This window comes from Scyliorhinus torazame, chromosome 7 (genome assembly GCF_047496885.1).
Source record: "Scyliorhinus torazame isolate Kashiwa2021f chromosome 7, sScyTor2.1, whole genome shotgun sequence".
Taxonomy (NCBI): domain Eukaryota; kingdom Metazoa; phylum Chordata; class Chondrichthyes; order Carcharhiniformes; family Scyliorhinidae; genus Scyliorhinus; species Scyliorhinus torazame.
The window spans coordinates 238,164,343-238,190,564 of record NC_092713.1 but is presented as its reverse complement, the minus strand read 5'-3'; the positions used below and the strand labels follow the sequence as shown (position 1 = coordinate 238,190,564).

General features: G+C 49.2%; 1 pseudogene; it reads right to left on the bottom strand.

Moving 5' to 3' along the window:
- The window catches only part of LOC140427392 (ADP-ribosylation factor-like protein 9), a 35,626-nt pseudogene extending 10,738 nt beyond the window's left edge, over positions 1-24,888 (bottom strand).
- Positions 24,889-26,222: the final 1,334 nt, after the last annotated feature.

Sequence of the window (26,222 nt, the reverse complement as noted above, 5' to 3'; positions counted from 1 at the left end):
AAGGTTAGGCTCTGCAGATTGCACTGGAAGTCTAATCCCAGTAATGTGGGCGCGCAGAGTTGGGGAAGGACGTAGAGCCTGTAGTTTTTAAACTCCCTCCCTTGCACCGTTAGGGTCACTATGCAGAAGCCTTTAATCTGTACGGAGTGGGATCCTGCAGCTAGGGAAATCTTTTGCGCACTGGGACGGATGGTCAAAAAACAGCGTCTTACCGTGTCGGGGTGGATGAAGCTTTCTGTGCTCCCGGAGTCGACCAGGCATGGTGTCTCGTGCCCGTTTATCAGCACCATTGTTGTCGTCGTCTGGAGCGTCCGGGGCCGTGCTTGGTCCAGCGTCATTGAGGCCAGACGTGATCGTAGTGCTTGAGCGTCTTCCTCGAACCCCGTGGAGCCGTCGACACTGGGGTCCGTTGTTGCGGTCCAAGATGGCGGCGGGGGTGAACAAAGTGGCCGCCCCCATGCATCGCACATGGCTGGGGGTCACAAGATGGCGGCGGGGGTGGACAAAATGGCCGCCCCCATGCGTCGCACAGGGCTGGGGGGTCCCAAGATGGCGGCGCCCCTCCTCCCCTCGTGGTGGCCGGGACCCAAAATGGCGGCGCCTGCGGGTCGCACATGGGGCGCTGGGGGGGTTGGGGAGCGTTTGAAATGCGCAGGACTCCTTGTTCTCCGGGGACAGCGGTGGCCGGGACCCAAAATTGCTGCGCCTGCGGGTCGTACATAGGGCGCTGGGGGGGGTTGGGGAACTAACTTGATAGAGTTTTTACTAACTTGATAGAGTTTTTCGAGGAGGTCACTAAGATGATTGATGCAGGTAGGGCAGTAGATGTTGTCTATATGGACTTCAGTAAGGCCTTTGACAAGGTCCCTCATGGTAGACTAGTACAAAAGGTGAAGTCACACGGGATCAGGGGTGAGCTGGCAAGGTGGATACAGAACTGGCTAGGCCATAGAAGGCAGAGAGTAGCAATGGAGGGATGCTTATCTAATTGGAGGGCTGTGACCAGTGGTGTTCCACAGGGATCAGTGCTGGGACCTTTGCTCTTTGTAGTATATATAAATGATTTGGAGGAAAAAGTAACTGGTCTGATTAGTAAGTTTGCAGACGACACAAAGGTTGGTGGAATTGCGGATAGCGATGAGGACTGTCGGAGGATACAGCAGGATTTAGATTGTCTGGAGACTTGGGCGGAGAGATGGCAGATGGAGTTTAATCCGGACAAATGTGAGGTAATGCATTTTGGAAGGTCTAATGCAGGTAGGGAATATACAGTGAATGGTAGAACCCTCAAGTGTATTGAAAATCAAAGAGATCTAGGAGTACAGGTCCACAGGTCATTGAAAGGGGCAACACAGGTGGAGAAGGTAGTCAAGAAGGCATACGGCATGCTTGCCTTCATTGGCCGGGGCATTGAGTATAAGAATTGGCAAGTCGTGTTGCAGCTGTATAGAACCTTAGTTAGGCCACACTTGGAGTATAGTGTTCAATTCTGGTCGCCACACTACCAGAAGGATGTGGAGGCTTTAGAGAGGGTGCAGAAGAGATTTACCAGAATGTTGCCTGGTATGGAGGGCATTAGTTATGAGGAGCGATTGAATAAACTCGGTTTGTTCTCACTGGAACGAAGGAGGTTGAGGGGAGACCTGATAGAGGTATACAAAATTATGAGGGGCATAGACAGAGTGGATAGTCATAGGCTTTTCCCCAGGGTAGAGGGGTCAATTACTAGGGGGCATAGGTTTAAGGTGAGAGGGACAAGGTTTAGAGTAGATGTACGAGGCAAGTTTTTTACGCAGAGGGTAGTGGGTGCCTGGAACTCGCTACCGGAGGAGGTAGTGGAAGCAGGGACGACAGGGACATTTAAGGGGCATCTTGACAAATATATGAATAGGATGGGAATAGAAGGATACGGACCCAGGAAGTGTAGAAGATTGTAGTTTAGTCGGGCAGCATGGTCGGCACGGGCTTGGAGGGCCGAAGGGCCTGTTTCTGTGCTGTACATTTCTTTGTTCTTTGTTAGAAACGCGCAGGACTGCTTCTTCTCCTGGGACAGCGGCGACCTCCCGGGACCGGCACACAGCCGCGAAATGGCCCTTTTTCCCGCAGCTCTTGCAAATCGCTGCGCGGGCCGGGCAGCGCTGCCGGGGGTGTTTCGCCTGGCCGCAGAAATAGCAGCGGGCCCCCCCGGGACGACTTGGAGTCTGAACTGCGCAAGCCTGTGGGGTGGGGGGGGGGTGTTTGTCGCGACGGGGGTCCACGGAGCCCAAGGGGCTGCCGCGCGGTCGGGGCCGTACGCGCGGGCGTTTCGCGCGGCTACATCCAGGGAGGCTGCAAGGGCCTGAGAGTCCCAGCGACTCTTTTTCCAAAAGTCTTTGGCGGATTTGGGGAGAGGTCATACCTGCGACAAAAGCATCGCGCATCTACATGTCCATGTGTTCAATCGCGTTTACCAGTGGGCAGCTGCAGGCCCGTCCCAAAATTAGCAGCGCGGCGTAGAATTCGTCCAGCGATTCTCCGGGACTTTGCCGTCTCATTGCGAGTTGGTAGCGTGCGTAGATCTGGTTCACTGGGCGAACATAGATGCTCTTGAGTGCTGCGAACGCCGTCTGGAAAGCCTCTGCGTCTTCGATGAGAGGGAAAATCTCCGTGCTTAACCTCGAGTGCAGGACCTGTAGTTTCTGGTCTTCTGTGACCCGGCCGGGGGCCGTTCTGAGGCAGGCCTCGAAACAAGTCTGCCAGTGTTTGAAAACTGCTGCTGAGTTCACTGCGTGGGGGCTGATCCTCAGGCATTCCGGGATGATCCTGAGCTCCATAGTCCTTTAAGCACGCTTAATAAATTGTAGCGCACAAAGACTCACGAGAGACGAATAGAGATGAAGTCGATGAGGCTTTATTAAGCGTGACTTGTTCCCCGCAGTTCAGTAACAGACTGGCCTGCGGGGGAGAACTCCTGGTTCTTATACTCTGCCTTCAGGGCAGAGCTAGAGGTCAACAGCCAACCAGGACCCGGGATCTGTCAGCCAATGACATCACGGCTTCACAGTCCCACATGACCCCTAATGCGTACTACCACAGAGGGGAGCTTCCTGGTGGTGGTGTTCCTATGTATCTGCTGCCCTTGTCCTTCCAGATTATAATGGTCATGTGTTCGGAAGGTGCTGTTAAGGAGTAACTGCACTGTAAATTCTATGATATCTGAGTCTTGGTGAGTTCCTACAGTGCTTCTTGTAAATGGTACACACTGCTGCTCCTATGCATTGCTGGTGGAGGGAATGAATGTTTGTGGAATGGATGTCACTGAAGCAGGATCCTTTGTCCTGGATGGTGTCAAGGTTCTGGAGTGTCATTGGAGCCACACATCCAGGCAAGGGGAGAGTATTCTATCACATTCCTAGCTTGTGCCTTGTAGATTGTAAACAGCTTTGTGGAGTCAGGAGGCGAGTTACTCCCTGCAGGATTCCTAGCCTTTGATCAGTATAGCCTGACTGCTACATGAACTGATCTGCCTAGATAGTTCTAACTATGAATTTCTATACTGCTTACCACAACACCCTGTACCATCTGTAAACCTCCAGTGATCAGTTGCACCCATTGTATTTCTGTATGCTACAGTAAAATATCTAATTGCAAGGCTGTATGTCATACAGGTGAAACATGTACAATTTAGTTAAAAGGCTGTTCTCTTTACACTTTAAGTACAACGTTCTATTGTAAATAATCTTTCTCCATTTTCCAACCTGTTCAACAGCAGGGTTTCCATCAATCTTTATTTCTGCCAGATCTGTTGGATTCTCTCCTCTGGACTACTGCTTGACATTTAATGATGGTTTGTAGTTAATTTTAACTTAAGTTATCCATCATCTTGAAAGTTCTACACCAAAGATTACCAGCATTCTTGATTTTGTGGCCAAAGTTACACACTTCACACAAATATTGTTGATTGAAAATTAAATTCCTCCCACATGCACTGAAGCAAATATTTTTTATTTTTATCTTGTTTATATTAACTTAGTGGTTCTCAATTTTGTCATGATATTCAAACATACATCATAACACATACATAATGATAGACAGACCAACAGACCAATTAGCACACATAACACGACAGCTAATCACAGACAAGAGCAGACACAGTATAAAACAAGAAACACGACACTTCCTGGGCAGTCCATCTGGAGACAGCACAGGGCCAGGAACTCATAGCAAGACACTCACACAGTCACAACGTGCTGAGTACCAAGTCTGATGTATAAATAGTTTAATGGAATAAAACTGCTTTGTACCAAACGCAACCGTGTTGGTTTGCCTGTACCTCAGAGCACCCAACACTTCATGATACCAGGAATGAATCGATACCTACCGGCAAATCTGCCATCCTGAGCCATGGACACCCGCAACAAACTGCAGCCGTTGCAAGTCGCTGGGAACCTGGGCACAAATTGGAAGCTCTTCAAGCAGTGCTTCGAACTCTTCATGCAAGCCAATGAAAAACAGGGCGCCTCGGACGAAACGAAGATTGCCATGCTCCTCACTACCGCAGGTCAGCACGCCATCGATGTATACAACTCCTTGGTGTTCGCGGAAGGCGAGAACAAAGCTAAGTATGACACGGTCCTCCTCAAGCTCGACAAGCACTTCAACGTTGAGGACAATGAAAGCTTTGAGAGGTATGTCTTTCAGCAGCGCCTGCAAGGTAAGGATGAGCTCTTTCAGTCCTTCCTGACGCACCTCCGCATACTCGCGCAGTCCTGCGGTTACGACACCACCTCAGAGTCCATGATCCGGGACCAGATCGTTTTTGGCGTTGCCTCCAGTGGCCTACACCAGCAGCTTCTAAAAATTAAAGGCCTGACCTTAGCAACTGCAGTTGAAGCCTGTGTCCTGCATGAGAATGCGCCTAGCCGCTATGCCCAATTTCAGGCGACCAAATCAGCACGGAGGGGGTCGCATGCGATCGAATCGGCAAGCCAGGCCGCCCAAGAGGCTGAACGCGTCCAGGCAATCGAGTTTCTCCCGGCTCGCGGCCCGGACGAGGGCGGCCGTTTCGCGCGCTTTTTAAGGCCTCCCGCGTTTGTGCGCGCCAAAACCTACGGCAACACTGAGGGACGTGCTGTGCAGGCGCGCCCGACGCAAGACCGAACTGCGCATGCGCAGTGGCGTAACGAACGCCATGACATCATGACGTGTGGCAACTGTGGAGCTGCACATTTAAAAGGACAATGCCTACGCTGTGGCAAGATGGGCCACTACGCTGCCTACTGTCGAGCGGCTCAACTTGTTGATCTTCCACATCTCCGACAACCTCGCAGGAACGTGCGGACCATTCAGCCTCCACATCACGACATCCAAACCGACGACACAGATGACCAAGACGCCTTCCGGGTTGCGGTCATTGATGCGAACCGGGTCAACACCATCAATCCGGGCGATGAATGGAGTGCCACCCTAACGGTCAACCCGAATTTGTCGCCCACCTACTAGACTGGACTTATGAGACTGTTCACACGTCAAACTTTTGCAACCACTGTTTTATAACATGTCTCTGTTTTATCGTTACAGGCTTCGTTTGATCGTTCCAAATTTCCACGTTGTTCTTCTTTTGTTATGGTACAACCTCGTTAGCATGTCACACCTGACATCGCCCCTTGTATATAGTTAAGCCCCATGTACATGATGTAAATATTACGCACACACACACACCTTTAGCTGCACTCAGGACACATTTATATTTATAACCACGTAGGCACATAATCTTGTAAAAAAAGGGGGGATGTCATGATATTCAAACATACATCATAACACATACATAATGATAGACAGACCAACGGACCAATTAGCACACATAACACGACAGCCAATCACAGAAAAGAGCAGACACAGTATAAAACAAGAAACACGACACTTCCTGGGCAGTCCATCTGGAGACGGCACAGGGCCAGGACCTCATAGCAAGACACTCACACAGTCACAACGTGCTGAGTACCAAGTCTGATGTATAAATAGTTTAATGGAATAAAACTGCGTTGTACCAGTCGCAGCCGTGTTGGTTCGCCTGTACCTCAGAGCACCCAACACTTCAAATTTTTTGTTTCCTTTTTCATCATTAATGGCTTCCCAAATTCATAATCTAATCTGACACACTCTAAAGAATTCAATTTTATCTTCAACAGCTTCTTTCATAGGACATAACCTTAGTGCATATAAAACTTTGAATTTCATTAACAATGTGATAGCTGAATCACTGTGCCCTGTTCTCTAATCAGCTTGGTGTGTCTATATTAGGAAACTTTCAATTCCTCAGAAATATAGCTTCTTCTATCTCTCGCTGATCTAACTAGCATCTGTACTTTAGAAGGCCCACCTTTATCTCTTAATTTGTGGAAATGTTGACCTTGCTTCTCCGCTCTGACTTCAATTAGCACTTCACGGGGCAGCACGGTAGCCTTGTGGATAGCACAATTGCTTCACAGCTCCAGGGTCCCAGGTTCGATTCCGGCTTGGGTCACTGTCTGTGCGGAGTCTGCACATTCTCCCCGTGTGTGCGTGGGTTTCCTCCGGGTGCTCCGGTTTCCTCCCACAGTCCAAAGATGTGCAGGTTAGGTGGATTGGCCGTGATAAATTGCCCTTAGTGTTGGGTGGGGTTACTGGGTTATGGGGATAGGGTGGCGGTGTTGACCTTGGGTAAGGTGCTCTTGCCAAGAGCCGGTGCAGGCTTGATGGGCCGAATGGCCTCCTTCTGCACTGTAAATTCTATGATAATCTATGACATCTATCTCTTTTGTGCCAAATACTTTTTTTATATTGCTTCTATATCTGTCAAGGTTATTTTAGGATTCTTATTCTAATGGAAAGAGTTAGTCGTTTCCTTCTGTTCCTCCCAAACTGAAAATAATCCATTCTATAGATTTTCTCTTTTCTTTACTCCAATGTCAAAATTAACTAATATTTTGTTTCCCAGGATAACAAAGCTGTGCACACTTTAACTTGCTCTGACCTGCAGACTTTTTGACTTGACCTAATCACCAATATTTTGTCTCCGCTTATTCTTCAACTGTGTTGTGTCTTTGCATTTTGCCTTGGTTTCGCAATAACATCTTGCATCTCATTAACTATCTCGAGTAGGGCAGCACGGTGGCACAGTGGGTTAGCCCTGATGCCTCACGGCGCCGAGGTCCCAGGTTCGATCCCGGCTCTGGGTCACTGTCTGTGTGGAGTTTGCACATTCTCCCCGTGCTTGCGTGAGTTTCGCCCCCACAACCCAAAGATGTGCAGGGTAGGTGGATTGGCTACACTAAATTACCCCTTAATTGGAAAAAATGAATTGGTGTTGCTAACTTTTGGTTGGCTCTTAATTCGTAATTTGCTCTGTTTGTTTAACCTTTGCTCTAGAATCGCCAGGTATCTTTATGATACCGCCACGAGGTTCAAGTTCAAGTACTGATCAATAACTCAACACACCAATTAGTAAGATTCAAATCAAAACACATTTATTATATACAGTAAGTCACTACTTATGCATACACTCTACTTTCTAGACTATTTCTATCACTAAATGGCCTATACTTAGCTTCGGAATTAGCCCACCAGGTCAGGGGAACAAATGGCCTTTCGTTCAGGTCCCGAGTCTGCAGGATTCAAAAGCTGGTATGGACTTGTAGCTAGGAGCGCCTATCTCGTAGCGAGCGTTGACTGGAGAGACTTACTTGGTTGGTGCAGCAGCTGGGCAGGTCACTGTCAAGGGTTGATTCGCGTTGCTGAGTGACCCTGCCAAGAAGGACGCTTTGAACTTGGGGACTCCATTTTATAGTCCCCAGGGGCTTCCCGCCCTTTGGGGCGGACCCCGTACCTGGTTCCAAGTGATTGGACTGCGTTCCGATCACTTGGATCGATTTCTCCAATACTGGAGTTGTTCCCTGATCGCTGGGCGGTCCCTAAATGTCCGTTGGCCTTCCTTTGTCTTGGCTCCTGCTGGTGCCGAGGAGTCTGGCTTGGCCTTATTCATCTGAAGTGTATCAATTGTGCCTGGGAATCGCTCATTACTATGCAGATGGCTGCTGGTTTCAGTGCTGTCTGGTTTTTGCAAGTTCCAATACACAGGAGTTCTGCACTTGCTCGTTTTTGCCTGTGTTGGCTGAATTTCCCTTTAGTCTTTGCGGTCCTCCATTTTAAGTCGGGACGTGGCCAACCCAGGTGGCTACACTGGGCACTCTAAACTTTTTTTAAAACTATCTCAAGTTACAGGATTGTTTTTCCTGTGGATAACAACAACTTGTATTCAAATAGCGCCTTTAAAGTTAAAAAAAATTCCAAGACAAGAAACACGGGAGTATTATAAAACAAAATATGACATTCATCATATAAGGAGATGTTAGGACCGATGAACAAAAGTTTGGTCAAATAGAGATTTTAAATAACTTTTTTCCCACAACTCTTCTGGATCCCGCAGCCTGCATGCTGTTTGCAGAATACTGTACTCACTTTCAAGGAAATCCAATTTTTAGCCTCCTGTGTGTATGCAGATGGCATTAAAACCTTGAGTAGGTGATGTGCTACGCTTCACTGTGTGGTTGGCCAAACAGTTGAGAATGCTGGTTTTTCAAGCACCATCTAAACCAAGAACCAGAATCTGCTTTTCTGTAGGTTGGGTCTATTTGAAAAATCATCCGATTAATAAAGAGACAAGCTATGCAATGAAATATACATCAAGCAAATTAATGAAATTACAGTAAGGGGTGGCACTGCGGCACAGTGGTTAGCACTGCTGCATCACAGCGGCAGGGACCCAGGTTCAATTCCGACGTCGGGTGACTGTCTGCATGGTTTTCCTCCGGGTGCTCCGGTTTCCTCCCACAGTCCAAAGATGTGCAGGTTAGATCGATTGACCACGCTAAATTGCCCCTAGGTGGGGTTTCCGGGAATGGTGGGTGTTTGGATTGGGCCTAGGTAGGGTGCTCCTTCATAGGATTGGTGCAGATGGGCTGAATGGTCTCCTTCTGTACTGTAGTGATTCTATGATTCTATGAATACATAAGAGGATAAAAGGGAGCAGGCATAACATGTAACAAGACAACACAACCCATCTAATATGCTGGACACACACAGATTCTTCCATCATCAATATATTTGATTCAAACCTTCTGTGAAAGGCCTTCAATTTTCCCCATTTCAGCATACATACATTATTTAATTGCCTATTTCAATATAATGTGAGAGGCTGAGAAATATTCTGGATTACTTTGTATACTGGGATGTAGAGATTGTGCAAAAGGCTCCATTGAGTAACATTTACTGCTGTCTTAATATGCACCCATGCACATCATGAGGTAAAAGCAGGCAGTGACAGACACCCAGGTGAGCCAATCAACATACAGAACAGAACACGACCAATCACCAGACAGAACACCAGAGGGGGGCTTCCAACTATAAAACACACGAGGCATCAGCACTCCGCCTCTTTCCACTTGTGACAACTGTAGTGACAGTCAGGGTGTACAAATCATTCAACACCTTCTACATGTGGATCTGAGCTAGCCTGGTCTAGATAGTTAATGTTAGTTTACTTAGCGTAGTAGAGAGTCAACCCACAGGCAGTTGTGTGCTTCGTTACTGAAGTTCAATAAATCTTATTGAACCAACGCCTACGTTTAGTGTTTGCTTGATCATTTCACTGCATCGTGTTGCAGTCCGTGTTACCCCAGGATGAATAACATGACATGATACCAGGTGTGGCTACTGCTTCTAAGTAATTTACCTTCGAAAATTCACTGACTATCAGCAACTGCCTTCCAGCCGCATGGAAAAGATCCTGGCACCTTCTCAGCTCCGGATCTCCGGGAACCTTGGTGCCAACTGGCAGGTCTTCAAGCAGAAATTCAGTCCATACCTTGAGGCCTCGGGCCTCGAAAGTGCGTCCGATGTCCGGAAAATCATGCTGCTACTGTCGACTGCAGGGGACCAGGCCATACAAATCTTCAATTCACTCACTTTTGCGGATGGTGAGGACAAGACCAAGTTGCAGACAGTCTTAGCCAAATTCGACAGTCACTGTGAGGTCGAGATGAACGAAGGCTTCGAGCGTTATGTCTTCCAGCAGCGCCTTCAGCGTAAGGATGAGCCTTTCCAGTCTTTTATCACTCATCTTCGCATTCTAGCGCAATCCTCCAACTACGGTGACACCGCTGACTCAATCATCAGGGATCAGATCGTATTTGGCGTCCACTCCGACGCCCTGCGGGAGCAGCTCCTAAAAATAAAAAATATGACCCTGCCAGTGCAAAGTCCACGAAAAGTCGCTATTCCTGCCTTAAGTCGACAGAGCAGGACCAACTTGCCTCCCGCGAAGCTGAGAGTGTACAGGCCATCGTCCGAATGTGGCGCCAGAGCATCGATGAAGGCGGCCATTTTGCACGCTTTTCCAGGGGTCCCACGCATGCGCATCATGGTCGGCAGAACGAAGCGGCCGAAGACTACACTGTACAGGTGCAAGCGGTGGCTCGCCGCACTGCGCATGTGCGACAACGCAACGAGTGGCACGACGTCGACGTGATGACGTGCCCCAACAGCGGCACCGCCCATTTAAAGCGGCAATTCCCTGCAAGAGGCAGGTGATGTCTCAACTGCAGAAAGCTTGGCCATTATGCAGCTTTTTGCAGGTCTGCACCTCCGATAGGGGGCCAGCGATCCTAGTTCCAACGCAGATGTGTTCGAAGTGTGCAGCAAGGGCTGCTGGATTTGGAACCTGATCCCATCACAGATCCAGAGGACGACTGCCCAGAGTCCCCATATCGAGTGGGCATCATCACCATGCATGACAAGGCGTCCTCGCATTCAGCAACACACACACCCATCCTCAATGTGGATTCTGCGGACGAGTGGCGTGCCACAGAACAAGTCAACGATTGTAGCATCCGGTTCAAGCTGGACACCGGTGCTTCGGCCAATCTAATATCCCAAGCAGATCTTGCTCGTATCCAAAGGCAGCCAACAATTCTTCCACCGGCCGGCCAGTTGTTCGACTACATTGGAAATGCCATCACTGCGTTAGGGTCCTGTCACCTGCATGTATCCAACAAGGCCATCAAGGCCACTTTGCGGTTTGAGAAGCCCGGCAAGGCTTCTCTGCTTGGTGCCCATGCATGCAAGCTACTCCATCTCGTCCAGCGTGTTCATGCCATGTCCTCTGCCAACAGCACTCTTCAGGCCGACATTGAGGAGCTACTATGGCAATACCCGGATGTGTTCAGTGGGATGGGTACGCTGCCCTACCGCTATAAAATTCTACTCCGGCCTGATGCCACGCCTGTCATCCATGCGCCATGCCGGGTGCCGGCGTCCCTAAAAGACCGTCTAAAGGCGCAGCTGCAGGAGCTCCAAGATCAGGGAATAATATCCAAGGTGACGGAACCAACTGACTGGGTCAGCTCGATGGTCTGTGTCTAGAAGCCCTTTGGAGAACTGCACATTTGTATCGATCTCAAGGATCTGAACTGCAACATTATGAGGGAACACTACCCGATCCCGAAGCGGGAGGAGCTGACAAGTGCGATGGCACATGCTAAATTCTTTACAAAGCTGGATGCATCATGTGGCTTCTGGCAGATACAACTGGACGAGTCCTGCAGGAAGCTCTGCACGTTTAATGCACCCTTCGGAAGATATTGCTATAACCGCTGTCCGTTTGGTATTGTTTCGGCCTCCGAAATCTTTCATTGAATAATGGAGCAAATGCTAGAGGGCATTGACAGTGTGCGGGTTTATGTTGACGACGTCATCATATGGTCCACGACCCCGGAGGAACATATTTCTCGCCTGCAACAAGTCTTCAGGCGCATACATGCCAACGGCCTGAAATGAAATAAAACCAAATGCTCCTTTGGCATGTCGTCAGTTAAGTTTCTGGGTGATCAGATCTCCCAGCAAGGCGCGCAACCAGACTCGGACAAAGTCAAGGCCATCAACACAATGAAGACCCCAGAGGACAATTGCAATAGTGGCTCCTCAATGTCGGCCTGAAGAGTGCTGTTGGCAGAGGACATCCCCTTTTCCTGGGGATGGTAAATTTTTGGGGGAAGTTCATTCCCAACCTCGTGTCACACATCACGACCCTCAGGCACCTGGTGAAGAAGTCCACCACTTTCCAGTGGCTACCTGCACAACAAGCAGAGTGGCTTGAGTTGAAAGCGATGCTGACCACCGCTCCTGTTCTAGCTTTTTTTGACCCAGCGAGGGAGACTAAAATCTCCACAGACCCCAGGACGGCATTGGGGCGGTGCTCCTCCAGAAGGATGACACCTCGTCCTGGGCTCCAGTGGCCTACGCGTCAAGGTCCATGATCCCCACTGAGCAACGATATGCTCAAATAGAGAAAGAATGGTTGGGCCTTCTCACTGGCATCGTGAAATTCCACGATTATGTCTATGGTCTCCCGAACTTTACAGTAGAGACGGACCACAGACCCCTAGTGCACATTATACTCAAGGACTTAAATTACATGACACCCAGGCTCCAGCGCATTCTCCTTCGACTCCGCAGGTATGATTTTGAACTGGTTTATACACCTGGAAAGGAGCTAATCATCGCGGATGCCCTGTTGCGTGCCATCACCTCGCCATGTGAGCAGGTAGACTTCATACACGACATTGAGGCACAGGTGCAACTGTGTACCAGTACCCTCCCGACATCCTACGAACGCCTCGTCATCATTCGAGGAGAGACCGCCAAGGACCCTCTTCTGCAGCGGGTCATACATCACCTCACAAATGGCTGGCAGAAAGGGCAATGCCCCCAATACTGTAATGTAAAGAATGACCTAACTGTGGTCGAGGTGATCCTCCTGAAATTGGATCGCATCGCCATTCCGCGCAGCCTCCAGAGCTTGGTGCTCACGCAGATGCACGAGGGACACCTCGGTATTGAGAAGTGCAGGCGCAGGGCCCGGCAGGTTATCTATTGGCCCGGCATCAATGAGGATATATCAAACATGGTCCTCAGTTGCGCGACCTGCCAGCGCTTCCAGTCTGCTCAGCCCAAAGAAACGCTCCAGCAGCACGAGATCGTGACCTCTCAGTGGTCTAAGGTCGGCGTTGACCTTTTTCACGCCAACGGGTGTGACTACGTCCTGATAATTGATTACTTCTCCAGTTACCCCGAGGTAGTGAAACTGTCTGACCTAACATCCAGGACTGTCATAAAGGCCTGCATGGAGGCATTTGTCAGTCATGGAATCCCGCTCACGGTTATGAGCGACAACGGTCCCTGTTTCTATAGTCAAGAATGGTCCAACTTCGCAAAGCAATACCACTTCCAGCACATCACCTCAAGCCCGCATTACACGCAATCTAATGGGAAGGTTGAAAAAGGGTTCCATATCGTGAAGCAGATGCTCTGTAAGGCTGCGGAATCGGCTTCTGACTTTAACCTTGCGCTCCTGGCGTGCAGGGCAACCCCTCTGTCCAACGGTATGTCTCCGACTCAGCTCCTTATGAATCGTAACCTGCGGACGACGGTTCCGGTCATTCATGTACCTGACCTGGATCACCTTCCAGTGCTGCAAAAGATGCAGATCAGAACCCGGCAAAAGCTAACATATGATGCTCATGCTACTGATCTGCCTGTGCTCTCTCCGAAGGACGCTGTTCGCGTCAAGTTGCCTGGTGGAGGCTGGTTAGCTCCAGCTGTTGTTGTTCGACAGGCTGCTCCCAGGTCGTTTGTGGTTCGCATGGCTGATGGATCTATTGTCAGGCGCAACAGAAGGGCACTACGCAAACTTGCCTGCCCACCACCGGATCTCACATTACCAGATGTCGTTCTGCCTTATCCGGACACCTCGCTCCGCGAGGCCACCAACCTGGCTGCATGCCAACCTGTCAAGACACCATCATCCCTGCCTCCACCTCTCAGGCGGTCCACAGGAATCCGACGACAGCCCAACTGGACTTATAAATAGTTCCTTTGTATATATACTGTTATGTTTCTTCACGCTAGACACCTTACATGTACATATCCATTCACTCACCAATTGCTGTTTATAGTTACTTTTGTAAATATGTCGTATATGCTCTAAGCAGCCGACAAATTTTTTTTTTTAAAAGGGGGATGCCACAATATGCACCCATGCACATCATGAGGTAAAAGCAGGCAGTGACAGACACCCAGGTGAGCCAATCAACATACAGAACAGAACACGACCAATCACCAGACAGAACACCAGAGGGGGGCTTCCAACTATAAAACACACGAGGCATCAGCACTCTGCCTCTTTCCACTGGTGATAGCTGTAGTGACAGTCAGGGTGTACAAATCATTCAACACCTTCTACACGTGGATCAGAGCTAGCCTGGTCTAGATAGTTAATGTTAGTTTACTTAGCGTAGTAGAGAGTCAACCCACAGGCAGCTGTGTGCTTCGTTACTCAAGTTCAATAAATCTTATTGAACCAACGCCTATGTTTGGTGTAAGCTTGATCATTTCACTGCATCGTGTTGCAGTCCGTGTTACCCCAGGGTGAATAACACGACAAGTGCTACCCCCAAGGCAGGCCAGCAGCACGGTTCAATTCCCGTACCAGCCTCCCCGAACAGGCGCCGGAATGTGGCGACTAGGGGCTTTTCACAGTAACTTCATTTGAAGCCTATTTGTGACAATAAGCAATTTTCATTTCAAAATTATATCCACAGTATCCTAATCTAAGCCTTCCTCCATAGTTAAAAGGAAAACAATGAAGGAGCTAAAATCAGAAGCGAGAAAGGTAAAGTAAAAGAAAATGTATATGAGAGAGAGTGAAGGAGATTTACCAGAATGGTTCCAAGGATGTGTCAATTGAGCTACAAGAGGACTTCCGGTGGCGGCGATGTGCTGAGCGGACGCACATCAGGTGGCTCTCCTCCCAGTTGGACCCAACACAGTGAATTTACTTGAGTTTTTGGTCCAAAAGGCCACCTAAAACCACCCGAATACAAAAGGCACCAAGAGCGCGAGAAGGAAAGAGGATTCCTGTGAACAACAGATAGAGGGGACAGCGAAAAGTCGGAAGCATAAGCGAAGGAAAGGGGCAGGAACAGCGGGCGAGCAGACCGGGGCCCCACGAGGCGAGGCGGAGGCCCAGGTAAACCAGGAGAGGGAGAGATCAGCAACGTTAACAGCAGAGCAGGAGCAGACAACGACATCACGCCCCCCTCCCCCCCTCCATCTTACACAGGGGGACGGATGGAGGAACGTTTTGAAAAAGAACTAATCGCCATGAAGGAAGCGATCAAGACAAAGTTCCAGGTGGTGATGAAGGAGGCGGTGACGGAAGCGATAGCCACCCTTCCGCGCACGATAGAAGACCTGTGACGGAAGGTGGAGGCCCAGGAGGAGACGATCCTGGACCTGGAGAAGGCGTCAATGGACCAGAACGACAGGATCGTGGAAGCCGAGGTGAAGAGGTTGGTGGCGGCACAGGGGAACCTAAAAGGGAAGGTCGAGGACCGGGAGAATAGGACCAGGCGGCAAAACGTCCGCATCATGGGCAGTGCAGTAGCACAGTGGTTAGCATAGTTGCTTCACAGCTCCAGGGTCCCCGGTTTGATTCCCAGTTTGGGTCACTGTCTGCGTGGAGTCTGCACGTTCTCCCCGTGTCTGCGTGGGTTTTCTCCGGGTGCTCCGGTTTCCTCCCACAGTCCAAAGATGTGCAGGTTAAGTGGATTGGCTATGCTAAATTGCCCTTAGTGTCCAAAAAGGTTAGGTGGGGTTACTGGATAACGGGGTTCGAAGTGTGGGCTTAAGTGGGGTGCTCTTTCTAAGGGCCGGTGCAGACTCGATGGATCGAATGGCCTCCTTCTGCACTGTAAATTCTATGATCGTGGATCTGCCAGAGGGGATTGAGGGACTGGACCCAACGGGCTACATCGCCCAAATGCTGAGCAATCTAGGTGGGATGAAAGACTTTCCAAACCCCCTAGAGATGGATAGGGCACACAGGTCGCTCTGGCCTAAACCCAAAACTGGGTAGCAGCCGAGGGCGATAATTGTGAAGCTGCACCAATTCCAAGACTGGGAAAAAATCCTGAGGTGGGCCTGACAGACGAAGTCATGCTCGTGGGAAGGGCGTAGAATCAGGGTATACTAGGACATTGGGGCGGACCTGGCAAAAAAGCAGGCCGAATTCAATAGAGCGAAATCGGCGCTCCACAAGAAAGTGGTGCGATTTCGCATGCTATTCCTGGCCAGACTCTGGGTGACATACCAGGGGAAGGAACATTGCTTTGGCACCCCGGCGGAGGCCGATGAGTTCGGAAAAACAAACAACCTGGAGGGAGAGCAGACACTGCAGCGGTGAAAGTGGCAGGGACAGAGAAAGAAAGGGAATGAGAGTAGAGGACGGACTGAAAACAAAAACTGTAATATGGACTATGTTTTTGCGCGGGACTGTGCGGCCTCGTTTTCATGTTTGCCTCTTTTCTCAGTTTGAAGATGGGAAACAGGGAAAGGGGAGCGAGAATAGGGGAAGCAGACAAGGGGGTGGAGATGGGTAGGTAAAACAGGGCCAGGGCTAGACCAGCACTGGGAGGGGAGCCACCATACTAGCGAGGAGGGTTAGCACGGGATGACAGGCAGTAAGGGTGGCCGCAGCACACCTCTCAGGGGAGAGGGAGCGTCAGCCAAAAGGGGGGTGGTGGGGAGACAGGGCAGCAGCAGGAGGGATAGGGGCAGGGGGAACGGAGACAGGAGAGATTCTTAAATATTTACAGTTTGTACACTTTATCCACAACAAGACTCCCTTGGGTCTTAATTTCTCCTTTATCCTTAACAAAATCTCCCTGATTTTCCCGATTGAAAGAATCCTGAATTCAGTGGAGCCTAAACAATGGATTAGCAAGTTTTTTTTTTTTCTTTTTAAAAATAAATTTAGAGAACCCAATTTATTTTTTCCAATTAAGGGGCAATTTAGCGTGGCTTATCCATCTGGCCTGCACATCTTTGGGTTGAGGGGGTGAAACCCACGCAAACATGGGGAGAATGTGCAAACTCCACACGGACAGTGATCCAGAACCGGGATCGAACCTGGGACCTCAGTGCCGTGAGGCTGCAGGGCTAACCCACTGCGCCACCATGCTACCCCTGATTAGCAAGTTCTGTGAGGTTTTGAATTCCTGAGCCTGCATCACCATGCTGTGTGTCCTGCAGGCAAGCGAAAAAGCTTGGCTATCAAGATTGATGAGGAAACATGGAATAACATATGGACTACGTTGGTAATATTTTGGTTTGCAATAAGATGAGGGCGGCCAGTTCAGGATGCTGTACTCATATTATGCCTGATCTTGAGACACACGTTTGATCCTGCTTTATCTCAAATGTGCCTAAAGTGTCAGGTAGTCGAGGTCATATGGGCCTTTCAATCCTATCGATCAGGTATGGTCAGAAAACTGGAGAGGAGTTTGATAGAGCCTTAGAGTCTAATCCTGTATTTCTGATTCTGGGTCTCTCGGGTGGGAGAATCATGGATTCTAATGGAAAAAGGCTATATAATATTCTGACCTTTGCGGCTTGTAAGAATATCCTATGCTCTGGATTAGTGACCAATATTGCTCCATCCAAAACTGTTATAGGCTGATTATGGAATGCATCCACATGGAATTTTTGACATCTGTTCAAAATCTGATGAGCTCCGTAAAGTATGAGACCTCTTATCTTAAATTTATAGGGTCCACTTTGGCTGACTTGCTTCTGTCGGGCTTTCCAAGGGTGAATTAAGTCAGTGGTAGGGAAATTACTGGAGAGAATTCTTCGAGACAGGATCTACTCCCATTTGGAAGCAAGTGGATGAATAGCGAGAGGCAGCACGGTTTTGTGAACGGGATGTTGTGTCTCACTATCTTGACAGAGTTTTTCGAGGAGGTCACAAAGATGACTGATGCAGGTAGGGCAGTGGATGTTGTCTATATGGACTTCAGTCAGGGCGTTAACAAGGTCCCTCATGGCAGACTGGTACAAAAAGTGAAGTCTCACGGGATCAGAGGTGAGCTGGCAAGATGGATACAGAACTGGCTAGGTCATAGAAGGCAGAGAGTGGCAATGGAAGGGTGCTTTTCTGATTGGAGGGCTGTGACTAGTGGAGTTCCACAGGGATCAGTGCTGGGATCTTTGCTGTTCGTAGTATATATAAATGATTTGGAAGAAAATGTAACTGGTCTGATTAGTAAGTTTGCGGACAACACAAAGGTTGGTGGAATTGCAGATAGTGATGAGGACTGTCAGAGGATACAGCAGGATTTAGATTGTTTGGAGACTTGGGCGGAGAGATGGCAGATGGAGTTTAATCCGGACAAATGTGAGGTAATGCATTTTGGAAGGTCTAATACAGATAGGGAATATACAGTGAATGGTAGAACCCGTGCGACTGTCAGAGAGATCTAGGTGTACAGGTCCACAGGTCACTGAAAGGGGCAACACAGGTGGAGAAGGTAGTCAAGAAGGCATACAGCATGCTTGCCTTCATTGGCCGGGGCATTGAGTATAAAAATTGGCAGGTCATGTTGCAGCTGTATAGAACCTTTGTTAGGCCACATTTGGGAGTATGGTGTTCAGTTCTGGTCGCCACACTACCAGAAGGATGTGGCAGCTTTAGAGAGCGTGCAGAAGGGATTTACCAGGATGTTGCCTGGTTTGGAGGGCATTGGCTGTGAGGAGAGGTTGAATAAACTCGGTTTGTTCTCACTGGAACGAAGGAGGTTGAGGAGCGACCTGTTAGAGGTCTACAAAATTATGAGGGGCAAAGACAGAGTGGATAGTCAGAGACTTTTTCCCAGGGTAGAGGGGTCAATTACTAGGGGGCATAGGTTTCAGGTGCGAGGGGCAAAGTTTAGAGATGTACGAGGCAGGTTTTTTACATAGAGGGTAATGGGTGCCTGGAACTCGCTGCTGAAGGAGGTGGTGGAAGCAGGGACGATAGTGACGTTTAAGGGGCATCTTGACAAATACATGAATAGAATGGGAATAGAGGGATATGGGCCCCAGAAGTGTAGAAGATTTTAGTTTGGATGGTCGGCGCAGGCTTGGGGGCCGAAGGGCCTGTTCCTGTGCTGTACTTTTCTTTGTTCTTTGTTCTTAATTCATCTTATTTCAATTCAATTAATCTCATGTTGTTAGGCTGAATTGCTACACTTTGGGGTGTGCAACCTGTGGTGTTATCCTTCTGTAATAATATAATCTTGTCCTCTTTTTTTCCCCCCACTCACTGTGGTACCTCACTGTTGATTTGATCCAGCATTTAAGCCCGGGGCACTGGTTCCTCAACTGACCTGTTCAGAATTGATTCTGTATTGTTTTGCTTGTATTTATGCTGGCAATAACTCGGTTCTGTCTATACCCATTCTGCACCAATTCTGTTATTTGTTACATTTGTTAAAAAATTGGAAAAATCCAATAAAAATTAGATTTTTTAAAAAGTTTCTGGTTCAGGCTGCTGATAGTGGGGGTTTCAGTGATGGTAATGGCGTTTTGTTTTTAATTTTAGAGTATCCAATTATTTTTCCAATTAAGGGGCAATTTAGCATGGCCAATCCACCTACCGCACACTTCTTTGGGTTGTGGGGGTGAGACACACACAGGCACAGGGAGATTGTGCAAACTCCACACACACAGTGACCTGGGGCTGGGACCAAACCCTGGTCCTCAGCGCCATAGGCAGCAGTGCTAACCACTGAGCTGCCCAATGGTAATAGTCTTGAATGACAAGGGGGAAAGATCTCTCTTGTGAAGATGTTCTTTACCTGGCACTTGTGGTGCCAATCTACTTGCCACTTATCATCTCAAGCCTATATGTTTTCTAGGTCTTGCTGCATACAGGCGCAGACTGCTTCAGTATCTGAGGAGTTGTGAATGATACTGAACATTAAATGAATATTTCTGATGATGGAGGTAAGGTTATTATGAAGCTGAATATGGCTGGGCTTTGGACACTTTTGTCCTGGGACTGAAGTAATTAGCCTCCAACAACCACAACTATCTTCCTTCGTACTAGGTATAATTCGAACCAGTCAAAAGCTTTCCGCCTTATTCCCACTGCCTTCAATATTGCTCGTCTCCAAGACGTCACACTCGGTTAAATACTGCAATGATATCAAGGACATTCGCACACACCTCAAGTTTGGAATTCAGCTCCTCTGTCCGTGTTTGGACCGAGGCTGTAATAAGATCTGGAATGGAGTGGCTCTGGTCCAGCCCAAACTGAGCAGTGAGCAGATTATTGTTTAAAAAGCCATACAATACCTTCCATCGCTTTGCTGATATCGAAAGGTGAACTTGGTTGGTTTGGCTTTGTCCTGCTTTAATTTTCATGATGTTAGGTAGATGTCAATGTCAAAATGATACTGGAACAGCTTGGCCAGGGGCATGGCAAGTCCTGGAGTACCAAATCCTATAGCCTGAATTTTGTCTGGTGCTATATCCAATTCTTTCAGCCATTTTTTGATATTATAAATTCAACAAAAAAAAAAAATGGGGGGAAAATAAATAAATAATTTCAAGTGGAAGGAACTAAATTGGTATCTGTGATGTTGGGGACCTCAGGAGGAGGCTAAGATGGCTGAAGATGGTTGCAATGTAAAAAATAATAATTTACGGGATGTGGGCATCATTGGTTAGGCCAGCATTTATTGCCCATCCCTAGTTGCCTTCAGAAGAAGGTGGTGTGAGCTGCATTCGTAAACCTCTGCAGTCCCTGAGGTAAAGTGTTCTCATTTGTGCTGGGCTCCCCATTATTGAAGATGGAGCCTTTGTATCCGGTTAGTTGTTTAGTTGTCCAGCACCATTCATGAATGGGTGTGGCAGGACTGCAGAGCTTTGATTTAATCCGTTGGTTGTGCAATCTGCCTTTAACACGGTGCTTCCACTGTTTGCATTGATCTCCATCTATGTTGTAGTTTCACAAGATTGACACCTCATTTTTAGGTCTGTTTGGAGCTACTCCGACATACTCTCCTGCACTCGTTTAACTTGGGATGATCTCCTTGTTTGATGGTAATGGTAGAACAAGGTACGTACTGTGCTTTGGTTACCAATCATAATTGAATGGATTTTGCTGATGGCCCACTGTATCTCACAGATGCCCAGTTTGAGCTGCTGGATATTTTCTGAATCTATCCTATTTTGCCATGATTGTAATGCTAAATGGAAAATGTGTCTTTAGTATGAAGCTGGGGCTTCGTTTCCACAAGGACTGTGAATACTGTCATGGGCAAATGCATCTGCAACAGGTAGATTGGCAAGGACAAGATAAAGTTGATTTTTGTTTCTTGCTGTTTCCCTCACTTCACAAACATATAGACCCAGTCTGACAGGTATGTGCGTGACATTGACAAAGCCAGCACTTGATACCCATCCCTAATTGCTCTTGAACAGAGTGTTCTGCTTGCTGTTTCAGAGGGCAGTTAAAACACATTGTTTGGAGTCTGGAGTCTCACATAGACCAGACAGCTAATTTTGTTCCCTGAAAGATTTTCACAACAATCAATTATGGTTTCAAACAAAGTTTGTAATCCCAGATTTATTAATTGAATTTCACTACATTCTGTGGTGGAATTTGAACCCACATCTGAAGAGCATTAATATGGGCCTCTGGATTAATTGACAGGATATACTTAGGAATGGTAATGTGGTAGTCTGGGACAGTAACCGTAAGATACAATCTGCATGTTTGAACAGCATATTTGAACTATTTGGAGTATCAGAGCATCCGGAGAAAACCCCCGCAGACATGGGAGAAAGTGCAAACTCCACACAGATGGTTACCCATGGCCGATATTGAACCCAGGTCCCTGGCGCTGTGAGGCAGCTATGCTAACCACTGTGCCACCCACATGATCTGCACATTTGACATGTCAGGCGGTTTGACTAGTTTGTGGGACAATTCTCCCAATTGCCTCCTGGAAGATTATTGTAACAACATCGATTGAAATTCTCTACCTCCTACTTTTACTTCACAAAACAAAAAGAAATTAGGCTCATTAGACAACTTATCCTTACAAATCTATGTTGGCCTCAGCTCAATCAGTCTAAGTATAGTAAGAAGTCTTACAACACCAGGTTAAAGTCCAACAGATTTGTTTCAAATCACTAGCTTTCGGAGCACTGCTCCTTCCAAGGGCGTCGCAATGTTTCAATCTTCTGTATAAAGAAATACCAAACCACATAATCGTAATAGGATTGGATATCGACCGCTGCCAACTCCCCTTTCCCCCTGTGCACAGAGAGTGAAAATGCACCGACTGGACTAGTTAGCTGCCTTTTACCTCTTTGAGACTATCATACTCTTCCTCGGAATTACGCTTTTTGCTGTTAAAGTACTTCCACAAGATGAACACAACGCTGCCCATGATTGCAATTACACCACTGATTCAACGCAGGTAAGTTGTTCCCACGTTGTAGAAACTGTCATGATATTCAGGTAAACATCATAGGACATACATACTGATGGACAGATCAACGGACCAATCAACTCACACACAACACCACAGCCAATCACAGGCAAGAGCATACACAGTACAAAACAGGGAACACAACACTTCCTGAGCATTCCAGCAGGAGACAGCTCAGGGCACAGAGCTCATAGCAAGCCACTCAGACATCCACCATGTGCTGAGTGCCACTACAAGATAGTATTAGGAATAGGTCCACAGATTCTAGGGTTATGATCGAACCTCAGTAACCAGTTTACCACTGTAAATAAATGTTAGTAATAAAACTGAGTTGTACCATTCGCAACCGTGTTGGTTCGTCTGTGTAGCAGATTACCCAACACATCAGAAACTAGGACAAGAAACATCTCCTCGCTTTGTATTCTGCCACCACTTGGCTGCCTGAACGTCACGCCGCACACTCACACCCAATTTCATTTTGACTTACCATGTCCCATGAGGACCAAAAAAAGTCAGAGGCACGTTTAGGATTTCCTGTGCGTTGCGAGATTACACTTACGGTTTGATTGGCCCCAATAGTAAAATAATTTCTAGATCATAGCAAATAGGCAAGGGAAGAAGATACCTCAAAACTTTACAGCAGAGAAGCGAAGACGGTATGTGCTCATTTATTCTTCATTCATTTTCCAGCTGGACTCTCGTCAGTGATGAACACCATTGTAATTTTGACTGCTTACGTCTCAATGTCTGCTCAGGAAAACAGCATATTATGTAAAATATCATCAACTGGGACATTCTGGGCGAAATTCTCCCCCAACGGCGGGATGCCCGCCGACTGGCGCCGAAGCCGGCGCCAATCAGACGGGCATCGCGCCGGCCCAAAGGTGCGGAAGGCTCCGCATCTTTGGCGGCCTAGCCCCAACATTGAGGGGCTAGGCCGACGCCGGAGGGATTTCCGCCCCGCCAGCTGGCGGAAATGGCGTTTGTTGCCCCGCCAGCTGGCGCGGAAATGCGGCGCATGCGCGGGAGCGTCAGCGGCCGCTGTCAGTTTCCCAGCGCATGCGCGGGAGCGTCAGCGGCCGCTGTCAGTTTCCCGCACTTGCGCAGTGGGGAGAGTCTCTTCCGCCTCTGCCATGGTGGAGGCCGTAGCGGGGGCGGAAGGGAAAGAGTGCCCCCACGGCACAGGCCCGCCCGCGGATCGGTGGGCCCCGATCACGGGCCAGGCCACCGTGGGGGCACCCCCCGGGGTCAGATCGCCCCACGCGCCCCCCCAGGACACCGGAGCCCGCCCACGCCGCCTGGTCCCGCCGGTAAATACCAGGTTTGATTTACGTCGGCGGGACAGGCAATTCCTGGGCGGGACTTCGGCCCATCCGGGCCGGAGAATCCAGCGGGGGGTCCCGCCAACCGGCGCGGCCGGATTCCCGCCCCCGCCCAATCTCCGGGAGCGGAGACTTCGGCGGGGGCGGGGGCGGGATTCACGGCGGCCAACGGCCATTCTCCGACCCGGCGGGGGGTCGGAGAATGACGCCCCATATCTCATAAAAAACGATTTGGCTTGTTCAAAACAAAACAAATCTTTTATTTCCATTTCTATGAATCTATTTAGGGGGGGAGGGGAGCTTGGAAACAAAATGAAGTATTTCCCACTATCAAAAATATTGTAAGCAAAATATCCTGGTGATTCTCCGTCAGCCGACGCCAAAATTGGGAAATGTGATTCGGCGGAGAATAGCTTCCAATGCCAAAATCATGGCAGGACCCGATTTGACGCCAAATCGAGATTCTCCATTACCTTGAAAATGGAGTCAATGGGCGCAATTCTCCCCCCAGGTTGCTGCTGCTGCTGACCGACCTTCCTCTAACGCTCCGCGAGATAGTCTAGGAACGGTTGCCACCGCCTGTAGAACCCCTGCGCAGACCCTCTCAAGGCGAACTTAATCCTCTCCAACTTTATGAACCCAGCCATATCGTTTATCCAGGCCTCCACGCTGGGGGGCTTCGCCTCCTTCCACATTAGCAAGATCCTTCGCCAGGCTACTAGGGACGCAAAGGCCAGAATGCCGGCCTCTTTCGCCTCCTGCACTCCCGGTTCGTCCACTACTCCAAATATTGCTAGCCCCCAGCTTGGCTTGACCCGGACTTTCACCACCTGAGATATTGCTCCCGCCACTCCTCTCCAGAACCCCTCCAGTGCCGGGCATGACCAAAACATATGGACATGGTTCGCCGGGCTCCCTGAGCACCTTCCACATCTGTCTTCTATCCCAAAGAACCTACTCAACCTCGCACCCGTCAAGTGCGCTCTGTGGACCACCTTAAATTGTATCAGGCTGAGCCTGGCACACGAGGAGGAGGAATTAACCCTACCTAGGGCATCAGCCCACAGACCTTCCTCGACCTCCTCCCCCAGCTCCTCCTCCCATTTACCCTTCAACTCTTCTACCAGCCCTTCCCCTTCCTCTTTCATCTCCTGGTGCATTTCCGACATCTTACCCTCCCCAACACATGCGCCCGAGATCACCCTGTCTTGAATTTCTTGTGCTGGGAGCAACGGGAATTCCCTCACCTGTCGCCTTACAAAAGCCCTCACCTGCATATATCTAAAGGCATTTCCCGGGGGCAACTCAAATTTCTCCTCCAGTACCCCTAGGCTCGCAAACGTTCCGTCAATGAACAGGTCCCCCATTTTTCTGATCCCCGGCCGATGCCAGCTCTGGAACCCCCCGTCCATCTTCCCCGGGATAAACCGATGGTTACCCCTGATCGGGGACCACACCGATGCTCCCATTGCACCCCTGTGCCGTCTCCACTGGCCCCAGATCCTTAGCGTTGCCGCCACCACCGGGCTCGTGGTATACTTTATCGGCGAGAGCGGCAGCGGTGCCGTCACCAACGCCCCCAGACTCGTTCCTTTGCAGGACGCCATCTCCATCCTCTTCCATGCCACCCCCTCTCCCTCCATAACCCACTTGCGGATCATCGACACATTTGCTGCCCAGTAGTAGCTCCCTAGGTTTGGCAGCGCCAGCCCTCCTCGGTTCCTACTGCGTTCCAGGAACCCTCTCCTTACCCTCGGGGTCTTATTCGCCCACACAAACCCCATAATACTCCTGCCTACTCTCTTAAAAAAGGCCTTAGTGATCACGATGGGAAGGCACTGAAACACAAACAAAAACCTCGGAAGGACCACCATTTTGACCGATTGCACTCTACCCGCCAGCAAGAGCGGTAGCCTGTCCCACCTTTTAAAATCCTCCTCCATTTGCTCCACCAACCTCATCAGATTCAGTTTATGTAGGGCCCCCCAGCTCCTGGCTATCTGGATCCCCAGATACCGAAAGCTCCCCTCCGCCCTCCTCAGCGGTTGGTCCCCTATCACTCTTTCTTGGTCCCCCGCCTGTAATACAAAGAGCTCACTCTTCCCTACAAGAGCTTATAGCCCAAAAACTCCCCAAACTCCCTTAGAGTCTGCATGACCTCCACCATCCCCTCCATTGGATCCGCCACGTACAGCAACAGGTCATCCACATATAGCGACACCCGATGCTCTTCTCCCCCTCGGACCACCCCCCTCCATTTGTTAGACTCCCTCAATGACATGGCCAATGGTTCGATCGCCAATGCGAACAACAGGGGGGATAGGGGGCACCCCTGCCTCGTCCCTCGGTACAGCTGAAAGTACTCCGACCTCCGCCGGTTCGTCACTACACTCGCCACCGGGGCTCTATAAAGGAGCTTAACCCAACTGATAAACCCTCCCCCGAACCCAAACCTACGCAGCACCTCCCAGAGGTATTCCCACTCTACTCGGTCAAAGGCCTT